The sequence below is a fragment of the Bison bison genome, unplaced genomic scaffold, assembly GCF_000754665.1.
Source record: "Bison bison bison isolate TAMUID 2011002044 unplaced genomic scaffold, Bison_UMD1.0 scf7180017864275, whole genome shotgun sequence".
Classification (NCBI taxonomy): Eukaryota; Metazoa; Chordata; class Mammalia; order Artiodactyla; family Bovidae; genus Bison; species Bison bison.
The window spans coordinates 517,540-536,571 of NW_011494847.1; positions in this window are offsets into that span (position 1 = coordinate 517,540).

Consider the following 19,032-nt stretch of genomic DNA (forward strand, 5'->3'; position numbering starts at 1 on the left):
GTCCCCTATAAAGAAAAGGACATCTTTTTGGGTGTTAGTTCTAAAAGGTCTTGTAGGTCTTCATAGAACCATTCAACTTCAGCTTCTTCAGTGTTACTGGTTGGGGCATAGACTTGGATTACTGTGATATTGAATGGTTTGCCTTGGAAACGAAGAGATCATTCTGTGGTTTTTGAGATTGCATCCAAGTACTGCTTTTCGGACTCCTGTTGACCATGATGGCCACTCCATTTCTTCTGAGGGATTCCTTCCCGCAGTAGTAGATATAATGGTCATCTGAGTTAAATTCACCCATTCCAGTCCATTTCAGTTCGCTGATTCCTAGAATGTCGACATTCACTCTTGCCATCTCTTGTTTGACCACTTCCAATTTGCCTTGATTCATGGACCTGACATTCCAGGTTCCTATGCAGTATCTTTACAGCATTGGACCCTTGCTTCTATCACCAGTCACATCCACAGCTGGGTCTTGTTTTTGCTTTGGCTCCATCCCTTCATTCTTTCTGGAGTTATTTCTCCACTGATCTCCAGTAGCATATTGGGCACCTACTGACCTGGGGAGTTTCTCTTTCAGTATCCTATCATTTTGCCTTTTCGTACTGTTCATGGGGTTCTCAAGGCAAGAATACTGAAGTGGTTTGCCATTCCCTTCTCCAGTGGACCACATTCTGTCAAATCTCTCCACCATGACCCGCCCATCTTGGGTTGCCCCACGGGCATGGCTTAGTTTCATTGAGTTAGACAAGGCTGTGGTCCTAGTGTGATTAGATTGACTAGTTTCCTGTGAGTATGGTTTCAGTGTGTTTGCCTTCTGATGCCCTCTTGCAACACCTACCGTCTTACTTGGGTTTCTCTTACCTTGGGCGTGGGGTATCTCTTCACGGCTGCTCCAGCAAAGCGCAGCCATTGTTCCTTACCTTGGACGAGGGGTATCTCCTCACCGCCGCCCTTCCTGACCTTCAATGTGGGATAGCTCCTCTAGGCCCTCCTGTGCCTGCACAGCCAGGGCTCCTTGGACGTGGGGTTGGTCCTCCCAGCCACCGCCCCTGGCCTCGGTCGTGTGATTGCTCCTCCCTGCTGCCACCCTTAGCCTTGGGCTTAGGGGCCTGCGGTAGCTCCTCCCGCCTGTCGCCCCTGGCCTCGGGCTTGGGGCGTGGGGTAGCTCCTCCTGGCCGCGGCCCCTGACCTCAGATGTGGGGTAACTCCTCTCGTTGCCACCCCTGACCTCTGATGCTGCATATCTCCTCTCTGCCGCCCCCCCTGACCTCTGACACGGGATAGCTCCTCTCAGCTGTTTCCTGCGCCGTCGCAGTCTGGTACTCTCAGCCACTGCCCCTGACCTCGGACGTGGGGTAACTCCTCTTGGCCGCCGCCCTTCGGGCATGGGGTCCTCCCGGCTTTTGCCCCTGACCTGGGGTGGCTCCTGTCAGGCGCGCCCGTCGCAGCCACCTGCGCTATGGCGCGGTGTGCCCGTCGCAGCCGCGACAGAAATATAATGGTGATTGCCTGGGAATGGGGAAAATGGATAATTATTATTTAATAAGTATGGAGTTTTAGTCTTACAAGACGAAAAGTGGTAAGTGGATAGATGGCGGTATTGGTAGTACAATATAATGTATATGTATATATTAGATTTATATAACAATATAAATACACTTAATACTACTGAAATAAGCACTTAAAATGGTTTAAGATAGTAAATTTTATGTTACATGTTTTTTTTTTTACCATAATTATCAACGAATGAATGAATGAATGAGTTAACATGCCTGAGAGTAACATCATAACAAGAGTACTGGTTACCTGGCCATCGCTTTGGAATGATAATGTGAAATAATGGTGTTTGATTATTCAAAACTGAACCTTGAAGAAGGGAGACTGAATCTCCAGGTCTCACAAATCTAAAGATAGTATGCTGCTGCTAAGTCACTTCATTTGTGTCCGACTCTGTGCGACCCCATGGACAGCAGCCCACCAGGCTCCCCCATCCCTGGGATTCTCCAGGCAAGAACACTGGAGTGGGTTACCATTTCCTTCTCCAATGCATGAAAGTGAAAAGTGTAAGTGAAGTCGCTCAGTCGTATCCAACTCTTAGTGACCCCATGGACTGCAGCCTACCAGGCTCCTCTGTCCATGGGATATTCCAGGCAAGAGTACTGGAGTGGGGTGCCATTGCCTTCTCCAAGAAAGATAGTATATGCTCATCATATTATTGTGCCATCCATTTTATAACCATTAGTTTTAGTCCACATGATAATAGACTTTGATATATTCTTATACATTTGACATACATTCAGTGTACTTTTGGCAATCTTAAGCTTGGTCCTTGATATTTCATCTTATTGTCAACTGGTAAGTCAAAGTCCAGTTTAAACCATACTGATGTGGGAGAATCATCTCTCCTCCCTTTCAAAGGTAATCCACTTTGACTCTATCTATATCTTGTTTTTTAGGACATTTCCTCTCTGTAGAGTCTCCTGTCCTCTGCAGCAGCATCGTCGCTGGTTTTTCTGACATGGATGTGGAGGGAGGCATGGAATAGCACAGTGTGTGCCTGACAGTTTTTAATTACCCTACAGTTTTCTTGGGGTCTCAGCCAGGACTCAGCAATCTCATCTTCTAGATCCATGACATTTTATAACACCTTCAATGTGTATTTAAATTGATTTGAATCATGTAGAGCAATATTTAGTTCAATATATTTAGGTCTACCTGGAAGAACCCAGTTAGTTACCAAAATACCCATCTTAAGAATAAAATAATTTGGAACAGTTTGGGAGACCACCCAGAAATCACTGATCAACTTATTTGACCATATTATAATATTTAGATCTAGATCTTTTTTCTATTATGCTAATTTTGAAATACCTCTTTAAATTTAACAGAGAGAGCTGGCAATTTAGATGCTACTCTAAGCACTTAATATGTTAACTAATTTGATTCTCAAAGCCTTGGGATATCCCTGGTGGTTCAGACGGTAAAGAATCTGCCTGCAATGCAGAAGACCTGGAGTCAGTCCTTGGGTTGGGAAGATCCCCTGGAGAAGGTAATGATAACCCACTCCAGTATTCTTGTCTGTAGAATCCCACGGACAGAGGAGCCTTGTGGGCTACAGTCCATAGCGTTGCAAAGAATCAGACAGGACCAAGTGACTAACACACACATGCAACCTAAAGGGTACGTGCCATTATTACTGACATCTTACATTAGACAGCACATGACACAGCAAAGCTAAGCAACTTACCCAAAGTCAAACCACAAATAAGAGATGGATGTAAGTGTTGAATCAAATCATTCTGATTCCAGAGTCTGGACATTCAACCACTATACTCCCTCACCTTTCTCAGAGATCAGGGGTCTGTAGCCTTTATCATTGGCACCCCACTCCAGTACTCTTGCCTGGAAAATCCCATGGATGGAGGAGCCTGGTAGGCTACAATCCATGGGGTCGCTGAGGGTCGGACACGACTGAGCGATTTCACGTTCAATTTTCACTTTCATGCATTGGAGAAGGAAATGGCAACCCACTCCAGTGTTCTTGCCTGGAGAATCCCAGGGATGGGGGAGCCTGGTGGGCTGCCGTCTGTGGGGTCGCACAGAGTCAGACACGACTGAAGTGACAGCAGTAGCAGCAGCAACCTTTATCTAGAACAAGTACAACAAAATTACTCACAGGGATAAAATGGGTATTTATAGAATTTGAGGAGAAGAAATTAATCTGCCCAGATAGAGAAAGCATATGGGGGTCATATAAATATAGCAAACCTACCTGGAGATAAGAGTTTGAAATCCCTTGCGCAAATTATCTCAGCCATGTCCTTGGTGCCTCTTCAGTGAGTTGCCTAATGGAGCCATCCAGTTTTTACACTTTTGCCAGAGTTTCTATTCCAGGAAACATTCATGATAAGCTCCTGCTAAACAGGTTCATGTGTATGTGTGCACATGTGTGCACACGCACACACATACACACCCACACACACACACAGGTGCCCCATTGTCTCTGTTCCTCGAGAGCTAAGAACTGACCTAACCTAACCTCCATAATATATGCACCTCTGCCATCCTGCTTTATGTTGGTCTACCTGAGTACTTCCTGTTGTAGGATGTTAGCGCGCAAGCATGCACACACAGACACACACACACCTCCATACCTCTTTTTACATGCTGCTCCCACTGACAAGGACATCCTTCTTCCCCAGAGTCCCAGGTCACTGTGCAAAATTTCTGCTCATTTTTAAAGGTCCAAATGAAATGGTGGTTATTTTCTGGAAAGCCTCTTTCTTCTCCAGGAAGGTGTTTGATCCATCTAAAAAATGTTTCTGTAGCACTGCACACTTTTATGAAAGACTTATTACAATGTGTTAAGATAATTGTTGACATGTCTCTTTCTCCCACTTACATTCAACTTAGGAAATGGTCATAACTTCATCTGTATCCTCAGCGTCCATCAGAGCTTGACACAGAGACATTTCTCAGTAAATAGTTAGATTTGCCAATACTGGATATGATTTTATGGATATTTATTATCTCCTGGAAAAATAAAATATCAGAGTCCATGTGTGGGTGTTTTATAGCAAGAACAAAACAAAATAAAACCCCTGTCCTTAAAAAGTCTTGATCCTTAATGCAGTGGTATTTTCTTTTATAGGAAGTTAGAGAAGTCCTTTGTGAATTTACCTCCTTACCCATTTGAGTATTTCGAAGATTGATATATTCTACAGTGCAGGTTTTATAAAAAAAATATAACTTTAAGAATCAAACTCTAGGAATTGTGGCATTCCTTCATATAGAAGAGAATGTCTATATTGCTTTCCACATGCATTTTAAAGTTAGTTGTTCTTCTTTTGTGATATGGTTATATCAGTGATTTCAGAGAGGTCTCTCAAACTGCGGCAAATCACTTAAAGATGGCCATTCTGATACTTAAATGTTTTCATTTCCTTCCAGGTAGCAACACAGAGTAACATCATCTTATACTGTTGGTCAATTAGTTGTAAGGAAATGTATCACTGAACCTGTTCCATTGTCTTTTATTCAGTGCCTGCATTTACTGGAGGTTTTAGATGCCAGGCGCCTTAGAAGGAAGCAAGGCCTTTCGTCCACCCAGCAAGGGTTTTCCCTGGAGTTGAGCTGTTGGCAGATGCAGCCCCATTCCAGCCAGATCCATACACAAAATGCTTTATCCCCAAGCAATTGTTTTTATGTTTTTCCTCTGTCCCTGTTGAGCAAACGCCTCCCAGAATAATTCCACTGGCACACAGTGAGCCAGAACCTCTTGGGCTTGGAAGGGGAAGCTCCATAGACTTTCACTCCAGTGTGTCAAGTCAGGGCACAGTGCAGCCCCAGTTACGAGATAAGTGGTGGTGTGGAAACAAGTCAGCTTAGCCAACAACTGCCTGAGCCACCACAGTCAGTGTCTTTTCTGTAATTATTGCATTTAATACAGCTAGTTACTTGCACAAAAGAGCTTCCGGATACAGCAATTTCCACTGGGGGTTGTTTAGGAATGTACAGGCCCATCATTTAGCCCTGATATTGTTGGGTTGTCAGAATTGATCATAGCTCTTGACGGAACACCTCTAGCTTTTTTTTTTATGGAGTGCCTCAGAGTGACATTTCACATTGTTTAAGTAGGAGTGATCTGTTAGTTTATATTTTATCTAAAACTGCAGATCAGATGACCTCCCTCAGGGCCTAAGTACATGAATCCTTTGCACATGTTATAATTAATAGTGGAGCCCAGAGAGAAATTCATAACAAGGGGCCGAAGAGCTGGGCAGAGCAACTTGTCAAAAAGAAGGAAATTCCACTACAGATTAGCTTATTTTTAAGCATGTCAAGCTCTACATACAAACATGATCTATTGCTTCCTTGTAATGTCTGTTTGGGCCCACATGCTCGGGGCTGTGTCAGAGACTGCTGTAAATTTTGTCTGAGTCAGGGCAATTCTGATTGATCTCTGAGTGTAAAATCGATAAGAAGACACTGTCATTTTCTTAAAGGATGAGCTAGAAAAGGAAAATAAATTAAGACTCCACTGAATGTCTATCTCCAGTGCTCATTAATTCAGTGTGGTCTGTACTTTGTTAATGTTATGGCCACAGCTTTAATCTTCCAGGTGCTCTTCCTGTGGATACTTGCCAGAGGCCCTTTCTTATGTTACGTATATTTCATCTGAATTGGGCTGAGGTGGAGGGATAAAATGGCTGCCCTCTTTTCTCTCTTAGCTCTTGCTTAATCCATTTTATTATTTTGGAGAAATACATCATCATGAATACTGATTAACTTTAAAATGGACGGATCCATTCTCTCTCTCCTCTCAATCTCTCTCTCCTTGTTCCTCTCTCTGCCCCACTCCTCTTCATCAGGCGATAGATTCATTTGTCTTAAATAGTTTGGGCAAATAACTACCAAGCATTTTGCCTTACATAATAAACTCTATGAAGATTAATTTTCTTCTGCCTATTTCTCTTTCTCTCTCCCTCCCCTTACCTTTTCCCTCCCCCACCCTATGCCTCTATGTTTCTCCCTTTCCTTCTCTATCTTCCCCTCCCCTCTTTCTCACCTAAGGCTTTTTTCTGCACTTTAATTTTTTTTGCAGATTTCTTCAGCCTTAAAACCTCTTGCACATCAAGATTTTTTCCATTCTGTTTCAAGACATAGTAGCTCTTCTAGTAGTCTAATAAAACACACACCTACACACGTACACACAGAGTTTAAAGGTTTCTTGGTTGTTTGTTTTATTTGCCACCATAGAGTCCCAAACATGTCCTGGATCTTCAGATTTTGCATTTTGCTCCTCAGGAAGAAAAGGAAAGGGAAGGCAAGGCAGATAGGATATCCTCTCCTCCCTGTTTGTATTCTGCAATAAATATCAGTATCATAGCACTTTATGTTTCCCTCTGCCGTAGAATCTGAACCTTTAGTTTTGTCTGTAGCTCTGTCTTTAGCTTCTGTGAATGGAGATAGTGAATCAAGTGTTTTTCAGACATTGCTTATTTCTGACATATTCTGAATCCCTTGCACATGAGTTATACATTGTGATCACATCTCCAATAATTGTTCATGGAAACTCACGAATAGGAGACGGTTCCAGAAGCTTTTTATTTGTTTGTGAAAACGTATATTGACTACATAGAATTTTTTTTTAGGTTTCTCAAAAATGCAGGGACTTAAAAAAGGAGGAAGTGGTTAAAAAACCTAGATCCATTTGCTTCAAAAGGCATTAAATTCATATTCATGAAGGGTGTTTGCTTTCTTTAACAAAGCACAGCACATGCCAATTAATTATTTCTCAGGAAAAGGTCACTTAGGGGACTAACTCTGTATCTCCCGTCTTCCCAATTGAGTGTGCTAAATGAATAGATTTGCAAATTTAATCTACAAGTGACACATACTTGGCCTTGAAATTGTTTGTCTTATTCATCTTCTTTTAAACATTAGTCTTTATTTATTTAAAGACCATGCTATAGTGAGATAACATCTTGAAATTTGTAAACAATATATAATTATTTTAGGACTAAATTTAAAGGGAAACCATATACTACAGTAATACATGTACTATGTACACCCCCCACCACCACCTATATGATGCTGTTGTAATTCTTTACCAAAGAGACTGCTTTCTGAGAGCTGATGGACATCTGAAAATGACTAAAAGTGGTCACCTGTATTTTTAAATTTTCCTTTTGTTTCTTAAACCTGAATGTTTAAGACTTTTTTTGAAGGAAATAAATTTGATAAGACAGTTAAATGGCTATTTTGTATGCATATGGAAGCTCACATTTGCCGAGGGGCACTGATGCTCATGTGTTCATTCACTCCTGCCTACTGTGTGCCAGGCACTCTGTCACAGGTGTTAGGAAACAGAGGGAATGAGTGGGAAACTCTTTACCTACATGTTAGAGATGACACATACCTCCCAGGGTAACTGAGGAGTCCATGAAAAAAATGTGTCTAAAACAAGTAGAATATAGTAGAGTTTTAGTAATAATAGTTCCTCTTCCCTGCATTTACTGGTTGATGGTGGCCTGAGGCAAATCATTTATTGAAGAACTTTAGTTCTCTCATCTATGAAAATGAGATAATACATCTTTCCATGCAGAATTTCTGTGAATTTGAGAGATAATGTATTTTTGTGACAGCACTTCATACATATCATGCACTCAAATAAAATGTATTAGTATTCTTACTTTTTTATTACATCTAAAATGTCCATAGAACATCCAGGTGGAAATGTCTGGTAAGATGTTGAAAATGAAAGGGTGAGGCAATTCCAAAATTTTAAAATTTTAATTACATAAAGCAAATATTAGAACAAATTGTTATATCCTTTTCAGCCCAAATTCATATGTCAAATCTCTTGCTGTTGTTCAGCCACTCAGTCATGTCCAACTCTTTACAACCCCATGGACTGCAACATGCCAGGCCACCTTGTTCTTCACCACCTCCCAGAGTTTGCTCAAACTCATGTCCATTGAGTCAGTGATGCCGTTCAACCATCTCATCCTCTGTTGTCCCCTTCTCCTCCTGCCTTCAATCTTTCCCAGCATCAGGGTCTTTTCCAATAAATTGGCTCTTTGTATCAGATTTCCAAAGTATTGGAGCTTCAGCTTCAGCATCAGTCCTCCCAATAAATATTCTGAGTTGATTTCCTTTAGGATTGACTGGTTTGATATCCTTGCAGTCCAAGGGACTCTCAAGAGTCTTCTCCAACACTACAGTTCAAAAGCATCAATACTTCAGCACTCAGCCTTCTTTATGGTCCAGCTCTCACATCCATACCTGACTACTGGAAAAACCATAGCTTTAACTAGATGGACCTTTGTTGGCAAAGTAATGTCTCTGCTTTTTAATATGCTGTCTAGGTTTGTCATAGCTCTTCTTCTTAAGAGCAAGCATCTTTTAATTTCATAGCTGCAGTCAACATCTGTAGTGATTTTGGAGCCCAAGAAAGTAAAGTAAACACTGTTTCCATTGTTTCCCCATCTATTTCCCATGAAGTGATGGGATTGGATGCCATGATCTTCATTTTTTGAATGTTGAGTTTAATGCCAACTTTTTCACTCTCCACTTTCACTTTCATCAAGAGGCTCTTGAGTTCCTCTTCACTCTCTGCCATTAGGGTAGTGTCATCTGCATATCTGAGATTGTTGACATTTCTCCCAGCAATCTTGATTCCAGTTTGTGCTTCATTCAGCCCAGCATTTCCCATGATGTACTCTGCATATGTTAAACAAGCAGGGTGACAATATACAGCCTTAACATACTCCTATCCCGATTTTGAACAAGTCTTTTGTTCCAAGTCAAACCTCTAATATGATGGTATTAAGTGATGGGGCCTTGGTGAGTTAATTATGTTTTGGGAGTCATACCCCTATGATGAGAGCTGGCCCTCTCAGTGTCATGTAAGGGTATAAAGAGAAGCTGACCATCTGCAGATGACACTGATTCTGATAGTATCTTGATCTTGGACTCACCAGACACTAGATCTACTGTTACCTTAATCTTGGACTTCTCAGTTTCTAGAAAGATAAATACTGTTGTTTAAGCTATCTAGTCTATATTATCTTGTTATAGCAACCCAAATTGAATAAGGCACGTATTATATTCACAAGCAGTTATGAGTAGAGACTATTTTCAGCCTGCTACTGATATTTCTGCATTTACAGCTTCTGTATTAACTTGAATTTAATAGTTGAATTAACCCTAAGTAGGCAGTCAGGACTTTTAGAATATCCACACATACATTGTGGAAATCAATTTACATGAAGTGTAAATGATGGTCTACTTCATGCCACAGCCAGCATCAGAGATTTCAAACCAGCCAGAAAACTCAAAGAAGTGAGGGGTATGAACAGTCTGTTTATTTAAACTTAGTATCTGTGCCAGATAAATTTTCTTAATGTCACTTAACAAGCTTGTGAAAGGATTAATATTCTCAGTATTAATCTAAAATTTAAATGTATATTCACTTTGACTCAGAAATAGTTCTTTTGGGAATTTAATCAGAAAAGATAATTCAACAAGTGTGCCCAGTTATATAAACTTAGTTATTCACTGTAGTCTTGCTTATGAAAAAAAATCTAATTGTTTCCACATAAGCAATTCAAAATAGATTGTAATTTATAAATGTCATTGAATCATGCATATGTTTAAAATGTTTATGTTGCTGTATAACTAGTGACTCGATGGACGTGAGTCTGAGTGAACTGCGGGAGTTGGTGATGGACAGGGAGGCCTGGCGTGCTGCGATTCATGGGGTCGCAAAGAGTCGGACACGACTGAGCGACTGCTCTGATCTGATCTGATCTGATAACTAGTGATGTCTAGGACATATTGTCGAGATCATCTTGAAGGATGGTCACTAATATGCAAACAATCATTATCTCTTATGGTTGGAATTTGTAGCGATAGCTTCTGTGATTTCTCTGTATTGCTTGAATTTTCACAGTGATTGCATATAAATTTTATAAACAGAAAAAAGTTATTGTTTTTGAAAAAAAGTTGTTCCTCTATCTTGTTGGGTAAAGAGTTTTAATCTATTAATAGATCAGTGAAAATGTGAAGAGAATGTTCTTTGGGGTGAAGAGGACACCATACCTCCAGAATCCTCTCTTTCAGGTTCTAACCCACAATCTTGTGTTTTTTCTATACATTTAAGCCACAACAGCACTCTCCCCTGAAAGGCAAAGTTGGGAAACCACAGTACTCTTCAATCCTATACTCTTTTTTGCTTACTCATTTCCTATTCTTTCTCTCCTGGCTTCCTTGCCTCCTGATCTGGGAGTTTCATTTCATACTATGTCATTACCTTCATGGTCTTGACATGATTATTAGTTAGTTGGACTTGAATTGTCACACTGGTGACCTTACCTAGACCATGATCAAGAAAAGGGGAAGAGAGGGATGCACACATTTTTAGTGAAATACTGGAATAATACATATATGAATTCAGAGCTTCTTTTATAGATGTTTTCCCCTTACTTAGTTCAGATCCCATTAATAAAGTAACACAGATTGGGTGGTTTAAACAATAAAACTTGATTTATCACAGTTCTGGAGACTGTAAGTCCAAAATCAAGGTGCCAGTGGGGTTGGTATCTGGTGAGATCTCTCTCCTCAGGTTTCAGAAGGCTACCTTTTCCCTCTGTCCTCACATGGCCTGTCCTTAGTGCATGCACATAGGAACCAAATGTCCTGGTGTCTCTTTTTATAAGGGCATTAATCCCCTTATGAGGGATTGAGACCTCATCTAAAGCTAATTACCTGCAAAGGCCACATCTCCAAGTACCACCACATTGCGGGTTAGGGCTTCAACATAGGAATTTGGCAGACAAGGATGGGGTGGAGGACACAAGTCTGTTAAAGCAGCTTCTTAAACCTGGAAAAGGAAGACTCTAAGTCTAGTAGATTGTCTAAGGACCTGCAGGCTTTGAGGAACATTCAAAATGATAGGGTTTTTTTTTGATGAAGTCTGTAGGGATGTGGAGAGGCTATCTATGAAATACAATCAGTTCCCATTATTTGCAGTTCATGTTCTGTAAAGTCACCAGGAGCACTGAATTCATAAACGTTGAACCTTTGCTCCTGGAGGAAATGCAGGATTCATTTCCTGCAAGCCTCTGGTCCCAACATTTTTGTCAATCTACCAATTTATAACCTTGTTTAATGTGTTTCTGTTTAAAGACACCTTGTTTAATATATATTATTGATTTGTTAGCATTGAATTCACAGCCAATAGTACTATAACTCATGTCTGAATGAAGAATATCGAATGCATATATTTTCTCTTTAAGGCACATCACAGCCTTCTTGTGTTTAGGAACACTATACAGCATGTCAGCACTACACTTAGGGACCATTTTAAACAGTGAAATCTCTAATGAAAATTCAAAAAATTGACACTAAGTAGATTGCATATAGGACACTCATTAAGAGTAGGAGAGCTGAAACAAGAATACAGAGTTGTTGTTTTGGTCATACTCACTGGGGTATGTGCACTAGGAGAAAGCAAAAATATTTTGCTTTTCTGCACACGTGCGCACACACACACACACACACACATATCTGTAAGTGACCATAGAAGCAGCAAGGAGCATTGATTTGGGGGTTAAAATTAAATTTTAGAGAGTAAGAATATTCTCAAATATAGATCCATGGATGGTGAGGATCAGCTATAATTGTATAACATTCTTACTGGAACCTATGGTCTAAATAATTGTTCTCAGTGTAGCCACAGCAGTAAGAATATACCTACAATGGTGTCCTTCCTTCCAATGTGGATTTCATATGAAAAATTTGATATTTACTTATAAAGCAGCAAAATCATCAGGAGTACAAATTTTTCCTTTGTGTTGATTGTACATCTCTCTTGAGGCTTCCCAGGTGGCTCAGTGGTAAAGAATCTGCCTGCCAATGCAGGAGATGCAGGTTCAATCCCTGGGTCAGGAAGTTACCCTGGAGAAGGCAGTGGCAACCCATACCAATATTCTTGCCTGAAAAATCCCATGGACAGAGAAGCCTAGTGGGCTATAGTCCATGGGGTCACAAAGAGTTGGACATGACTGAGCGACTAGGCACACACTTCTTGCATCTCTCTAAGCATCCTTCTCCTCTATCCTACCCTCATGTTTCAGGTTTGCATCACATTCCACTGCCATAGCTCTGTACTCATTTGACTGCATTTTGAAATTAATCTTATAGCTCAGTTCTGGAAAAGTTTTTTTTATAAATATATGAAGTAGGAGACTTTAGAGGGAAAACTTACCTTATGTTAGAAATTCAGTAAGTTAAATTTGAATTCAACCAACATCTACTGAGTGCCTATCTTGTTTGTATACATTCTGTTATTTAAGCAGGAACTGTTTAATGGTGGGGTGGTTGAATTTCAAAGTTCCTATCAGAAAGATGAGAGTGTCACCTTTATGACACATCTCAAATAGCACTAAGTAAGTAGCATTTACTGGTTCTGTCTACAGTTTCTACTTAACCTATTTCTGTCATACCTCTGCTGAAACAAAATGAAGGGTAGAGTCTTGGTAAAAGTGCATGTGCCCACTGTAGGAACTATAGAACTGCAAGTGAGTGTAGGATATGACAAGGAACATTGCCACACTCACCCACCTTTAGATTAGATTGTGTTCCAGATTTAGGTAGCCAAGGTGACAGGAACTGATCCAAAGTACAGAACTTTAGAGCAGGAGCAGATGTGTTGCTTCTCAATACAGTGTCCTTCAGGCTTCAGAATCTCTAAGGGAAGGAATCAGCTGCCAGGGATGCTATAGACATAGGGTATACTCCTGCAGAAATGGAGAGGCCAGAGTCCTTCTGTGTCACTGTTCTTTTATACTTATAATTAGATTACTACTTTGAGAGAATTTATACTAACAATATATGGGCTTCCCTTAAAGGAAAGTTCTATATACATCCAACATGCCTTCTTGATTCTTGAATCAAGCTCTACATCATCAAGTAGGCAGAAAGCAATCAGTGTCCAGGAGCCCTTTCACTTTCTGTCATAGGTCAGGTTTCCTGGAAAACAGACTCTGAGACTCTGAGATTTATGAGTCTGGGAAATACTCTCAGGTATAACAACTGTGAGGGGCAGAGGCAGCAGGAATGGGAAGGGGAGAAGCTGATCTGTGAGGCAGTTGTAACAGAGGGTCCAGTCTCTCCTCTGGAAGCTCTGGAACTGGGATAGCACTGCAGAATTGTTCAACCTTGTGGGGAGCCTAACCTTTTTAACGTTTTATAAGCAGTCATTGGGCTTTCCCTGGGGGAAGGCTACGAACTTGGACTTGTTTGTGCTCTTTGGCTGTGGTAAATTCCTAAAGAGAGGCTGAGCCCAGGAAGCTAGGGTGAGGAGTGTCTGGTGTTGTAAGGGGAATCTGGGTGTGCGCCAGTGTTGACTCCACCTCCCTTACAGGGGTCAGGGCCTATACTGGACTCCTCATAAAAGTCTTGTTTCCTCTTCTTACTCAACAGTAAATATCTTGCCAGGTGTTAACAGAGATAGAAATATTTCCTTTGTTGTATTACAGTCTAGATGGGAATTAGATATACATGCCTGAGAATATTTGGAAGAATAGTAGAAGATGAATATGTGGTATGAACAATGAGTACTTTAGATTTTCAGAGGATAGTGACTTCACAGAGGGCTAGGTTTGGTCTAGGACTTAAAGCCTAATGGTAAAGGGCTTAGCAGATGTTCAGTGAAAGAATATGCAGAGAATGGATCAATGGTTCTCAAGACATGCATCTAAATCACCTAGACTATTGCTTGTTAAAATGCAGATTCCTAGACCCACCCCCTAGGCTTAGGGGTAAGCCTAGGCTTACCTACCCCTGGGCTTAGGATTCAGCAGGTCTGGGATGGGACCTGAATTTTGGCATTTCTAATGGATTCCAGGTGATGCTGATGCTGCTGGTCCTGGGATAACACTTTGAGCATCTTCAAGTAAAGCATCATAAAAACAGCGCATTGCTTACAAAGGAAAGCACATAAGATTGATTCAGAGACTGTCTAAAGCAGTCTGGCTGGAATGAAGGAAAAGCAAAGTATGTTAGGATTTTAGATTGGAACCAGATTATCAATGATTCCAAATATCTTATTAAGAGATGTAATTTTTTAGTTCATAGAATGTCATGGAATTAGAGCGGAGGAATAACATGATTAAAAGATTGCTCTTAAGATCATATGTAAGGTCAATAAATACAAGGCATCATGGAAACAAATATCTTTAGAAACAACTTGACATAAACCCAGAAGTGAGGGACTAAAGCCCTGACTTCTTTGTCAACTCTTATTTATTTCTGTCACAAACTGACCTCAATCAAAATGGCAGTTCAAAAACTGCCAGATTCTTTTGTTGAAAATTGGTAGCTAGTGTTATCTCAAAGAAAATATCTTCCCCATACCATTGCTACCAGGTTCATAGTATAAAAAAAAGCATATATATATATTTTTTTTTTTTTAAGCAGATATTAGTCCAATGCCAAATATATATCCACTTATAATCAAGAAGACACAAAAGCAGTTTAAAAACCTTGTTATCATAAGATGATAAAACCTCTGCTTTCTATCCTTAAACACTAACAAATACCTTGTTTGGAAGATTCACACCAAGATGGAGACAGAAAATTCTTTAGGTGAGAACCACCAGCTCTTTAACTGATTCCTTTGATAGGAAGTGGAGAACAGTTGACAAAGTGGAAGTCTAGTCTTACAGGGCAGCTCAATGCTTAGCTTTGGAGCTGATTGGATTTTTATAACTTGTTTGAATATAACACGTGTCTTCAGTCCCCTCATCTAACCACCACTACCACCAACAAAAGTTATTTTGAACATTTCTTAAGCTATTTATATAATAAATAAATTTCTTAAGCAGACTTATATCTAAATGCTTGTACAAATTATAACCATCACTAGCATGCATATTCATGATTAGATTGCTTCAGATGCAAACTAATTGCCCCAGGTGTGGATTAAAGTTAATTTACAGATATATAATACCTAGTTTATACTGATATGGAGCTTCCCAGGTGGCACTAGTGATAAAGAATCAACCTGCCAATGCAGGAGATACAAAAGATGTATGTTCGATCCCTAGATCAGGAAGATCCCCTTGAGTAGGAAATGGCACCCCACTCTGGTATTCTTGCCTGGAAAATTCCATGGGCAGAGGGGACTGGTGGATGCAACTGAGCACATAAAAGAGGCTCTAAGAGTTGAGCCATAATAACAATGGCTCACCTTGGGCTTCCCTGGTGACTCAGTGGTAAAGAGTCTGCCTGCAATGCAGGAGATTCAGGAGACTCAAATTTGATTCCTGGATCAGGAAGATCCCTGGACAAAGGCATGAAAACCTCCTCCAGTATTCTTGTGGACAGAGGAGGCAGGTGGTCTACAGTCCATGGGATCGCAAAGAGTCAGATACGACTGAGTGACTAAGCATGCACATGTAAAAACTATAACTATTCTCATTACTTGTATTTTTATAGCTCTCAGATTTTGTCTCTAACCAGTGGAATGCTGGTAAACTATTTCTGGAAGAAGTAAAACAAAGCAAAGCAAAGCAAAACTTGAAACCTGATTTGTAGTCTTTGCCAATTTATGTGGTGTAAATACTCCCAGCATTTTCTGATTTCAAGTTTTAACAACCAGCACACGAAATTCTTGAATACTTAACAGCCATATCTAACATGCTTAGGCTCTAGCATACAACTATCTCTAGCCCATTTATTTTATGTATTAAACCTGTATTTGCAAAAGACTTGCAGATACCATTGCAGTGGCATTCCCTAAAATACAGAGTATTTTCACTGCCCTGAAAATTCTCTGTGTTCTTCTGTTCATCCCTCCCTTTCCTCTAACCTTTGACAATCAGTGATCTTTTTACTGTCTCCATCATTTTGCCTTTTTCAAAATGTCACATAGTTTGAATTATATATAACCTTTTTGGATTGGCTTGTTTCAATTAATAATATGCATTTGATGTTCCTCTGTGTCTTTTCATGACTTGATAGATCTTTTTTTAATTTTTTTTAGTGTTTACCGTCTGGATGTATTTTTATCCATTAACCTACTGTAGGATATCGTGATTGCTTCTGTGCTGTGCTGTGCATAGCTGCTCAGTCTTGTCTGACTATTTGTGACCCCATGGACTGTAGCCTGCCAGGCACCTCTCTGTCCATGGGGATTCTCCAGGCATGAGTACTGGAGTGAGTTGTCATGCTCTTCTCCAGGGGATCTTGTCAACCCAGGGATTGAATCCAGGTCTCCTGCATTACAGGTGAATTCTTTACCATCTGAGCTACCAGAGAAGCATCTACATTTTGGCAATTATGGATAAAACCGCTAGTTAGATTAATATTTATCATATTTGTTACTGGTGTTTATTCATTGCCTTTCTTTGTTCCTGTTTTCAGTCTTCCACTCTTTTTATGTCTTGGCAGCTTTAATTGAGCATTTTATGAAACTCTATTTTTCTCTTCTTTCTTAGTATAATTATACTACTAAAAAAAATTTTAGTGGTTGCCCTAGAGTTTACATTTATAACTAATCTAAGTCTACTTTCAAATAATACTACACTACATTGAGTATCTTATAGTAATGAAATGTTCCTAACATTTTTGTTATTAATTTCATTTATACATAAGCTCTAATCACCAAGTACATTGTTGCTATTATTAGTTTCAACAAACTCTTATCTGTTAGATAAATTAATTTTTTTAAAGTTTTTTTTGTATTTACTTATTTATTCTCTACTGATCACCCCTTAAAAAAAATAGATCTAAGTTTCAGACCTATATCATTTTCCTTGTATCTAAAGAGTTTATAAAATTTCTAACAAGGCAGGTTTAATGGTAACAAATTCCTTCAATTTTACTTTGTCTAAGAGAACCTTTTTTCTCCTTCACTTTTGGAGGATAATTCAGCACGATATAGAATTCTTGGTTGATGGGTTTTTACCCCTCTTAACACTTTACATATTTCACTTTACTCTCTTTTTGCTTGCATATTTTCTGAGAAGTTTGATGTAGTTCTCATCTTTGTTTCTCCATAATTAAAGACTACATGTTTTTCCTTCTGGCTATTTTTTAAGATTTTATTTTCTTAATTTAATTTTCTTTTCTTAATTTTCAGTTTGAATATAGTGTCTTATGTGTCTTTTTTAAAAGACACTGCTTCAATTTAGGGATTGGTAGCTGATATTAACTTAGTGAAATTGTCATTTATTATTACTTCAAATATTTCTTCTGTCTCTCTCTCTTTTTAGTCTCCTTTTGGTATTCCTACTTTGCATATGCAACTCTTTTTGTAGTTGTCTCACAGTTATTGGATGTTCTGTTTCATTTTTTCAGTCTTTTTTTCTCTTTGCTTTTTAGTTTTGAAAGTTTCCATTGACATGTCCTCAGACTTAGAGATCCTTTCCTCAGCCATGTCCAAACTACTAGTGGGGCCATTAAAGACATTCTTCATTTTTCCTACAGAGTTTTTGATCTCTAGCATTTCCTTTTTTATTTTCTTAGAATTTCCAGCTCTCTGCTTACATTAGCCATATGTACTTGTGTGCTGTCTACTTTATCCATTAGAGCCCTTAGCATATTAATCATAGTTGTTTTAATTCACAGTCTGATACTTCTAATACCCTTGCCATATCTGAGTCTAGTTCTAATGCTTGCTCTATCCCAATAAACTATATATATTTTTTGCCTTTTAGTGTACCTTATAATTTTTTTGTTGAAAGCCAAGCATGATATATAATACTAGATAAATGAACTAGATAGGTCTTTAGTGATGTGATGATGAGGTGACAGGAGTGGGAAGGGGAATCATTGTATAAGCCAATGATTAGCTCTCAGTCTCTTCTTGAGTCTGTGCCTCTGGGTTATGAACTTCACGAGTACTCCTCGGTTTCCTTTCCTATTTAAGAAGGACAGGATGGCTAGAGGATGCTAGAATTAGGTATTTGCCTTCCCTAGGGTTAGTTGGGCTCTGATAACATCCCAGTAGGTTCAGTTCAGTTCAGTCGCTCAGTCATGTCTGACTCTTTGAGACCCCAAGGACAGCAGCTCTCCAGGCCTCCCTGTCCATCACCAGCTCCCAGAGTTTACCCAAACTCATGTCCAATGAGCCACTGATGCCATCTAACCATCTCATCCTCTGTCATCCTCTTCTCCTCCCACCTTCAGTCTTTCCCAGCATCAAGGTCTTTTCAAATGAGTCAGTTCTTCCCATCAGGTGGCCAAAGTATTGGAGTTTCAGCTTCAACATCGGTCCTTCCAATGAATACTCAGGACTGATTTCCTTTTGGATGGACTGGTTGGATCTCCTTGCAGTCCAAGGAACTCTCAAGAGTCTTCTCTAACACCACAATTCAAAAGCATCAATTCTTCAGTGCTCAGCTTTCTTTATAGTCCAACTCTCACATCCATACAAGACTACTGGGAAAACCATAGCCTTGACTAGATGGACCTTTGTTGGCAAAGTAATGTCTCTGCTTTTTAATATGCTGTCTAGGATCGTCA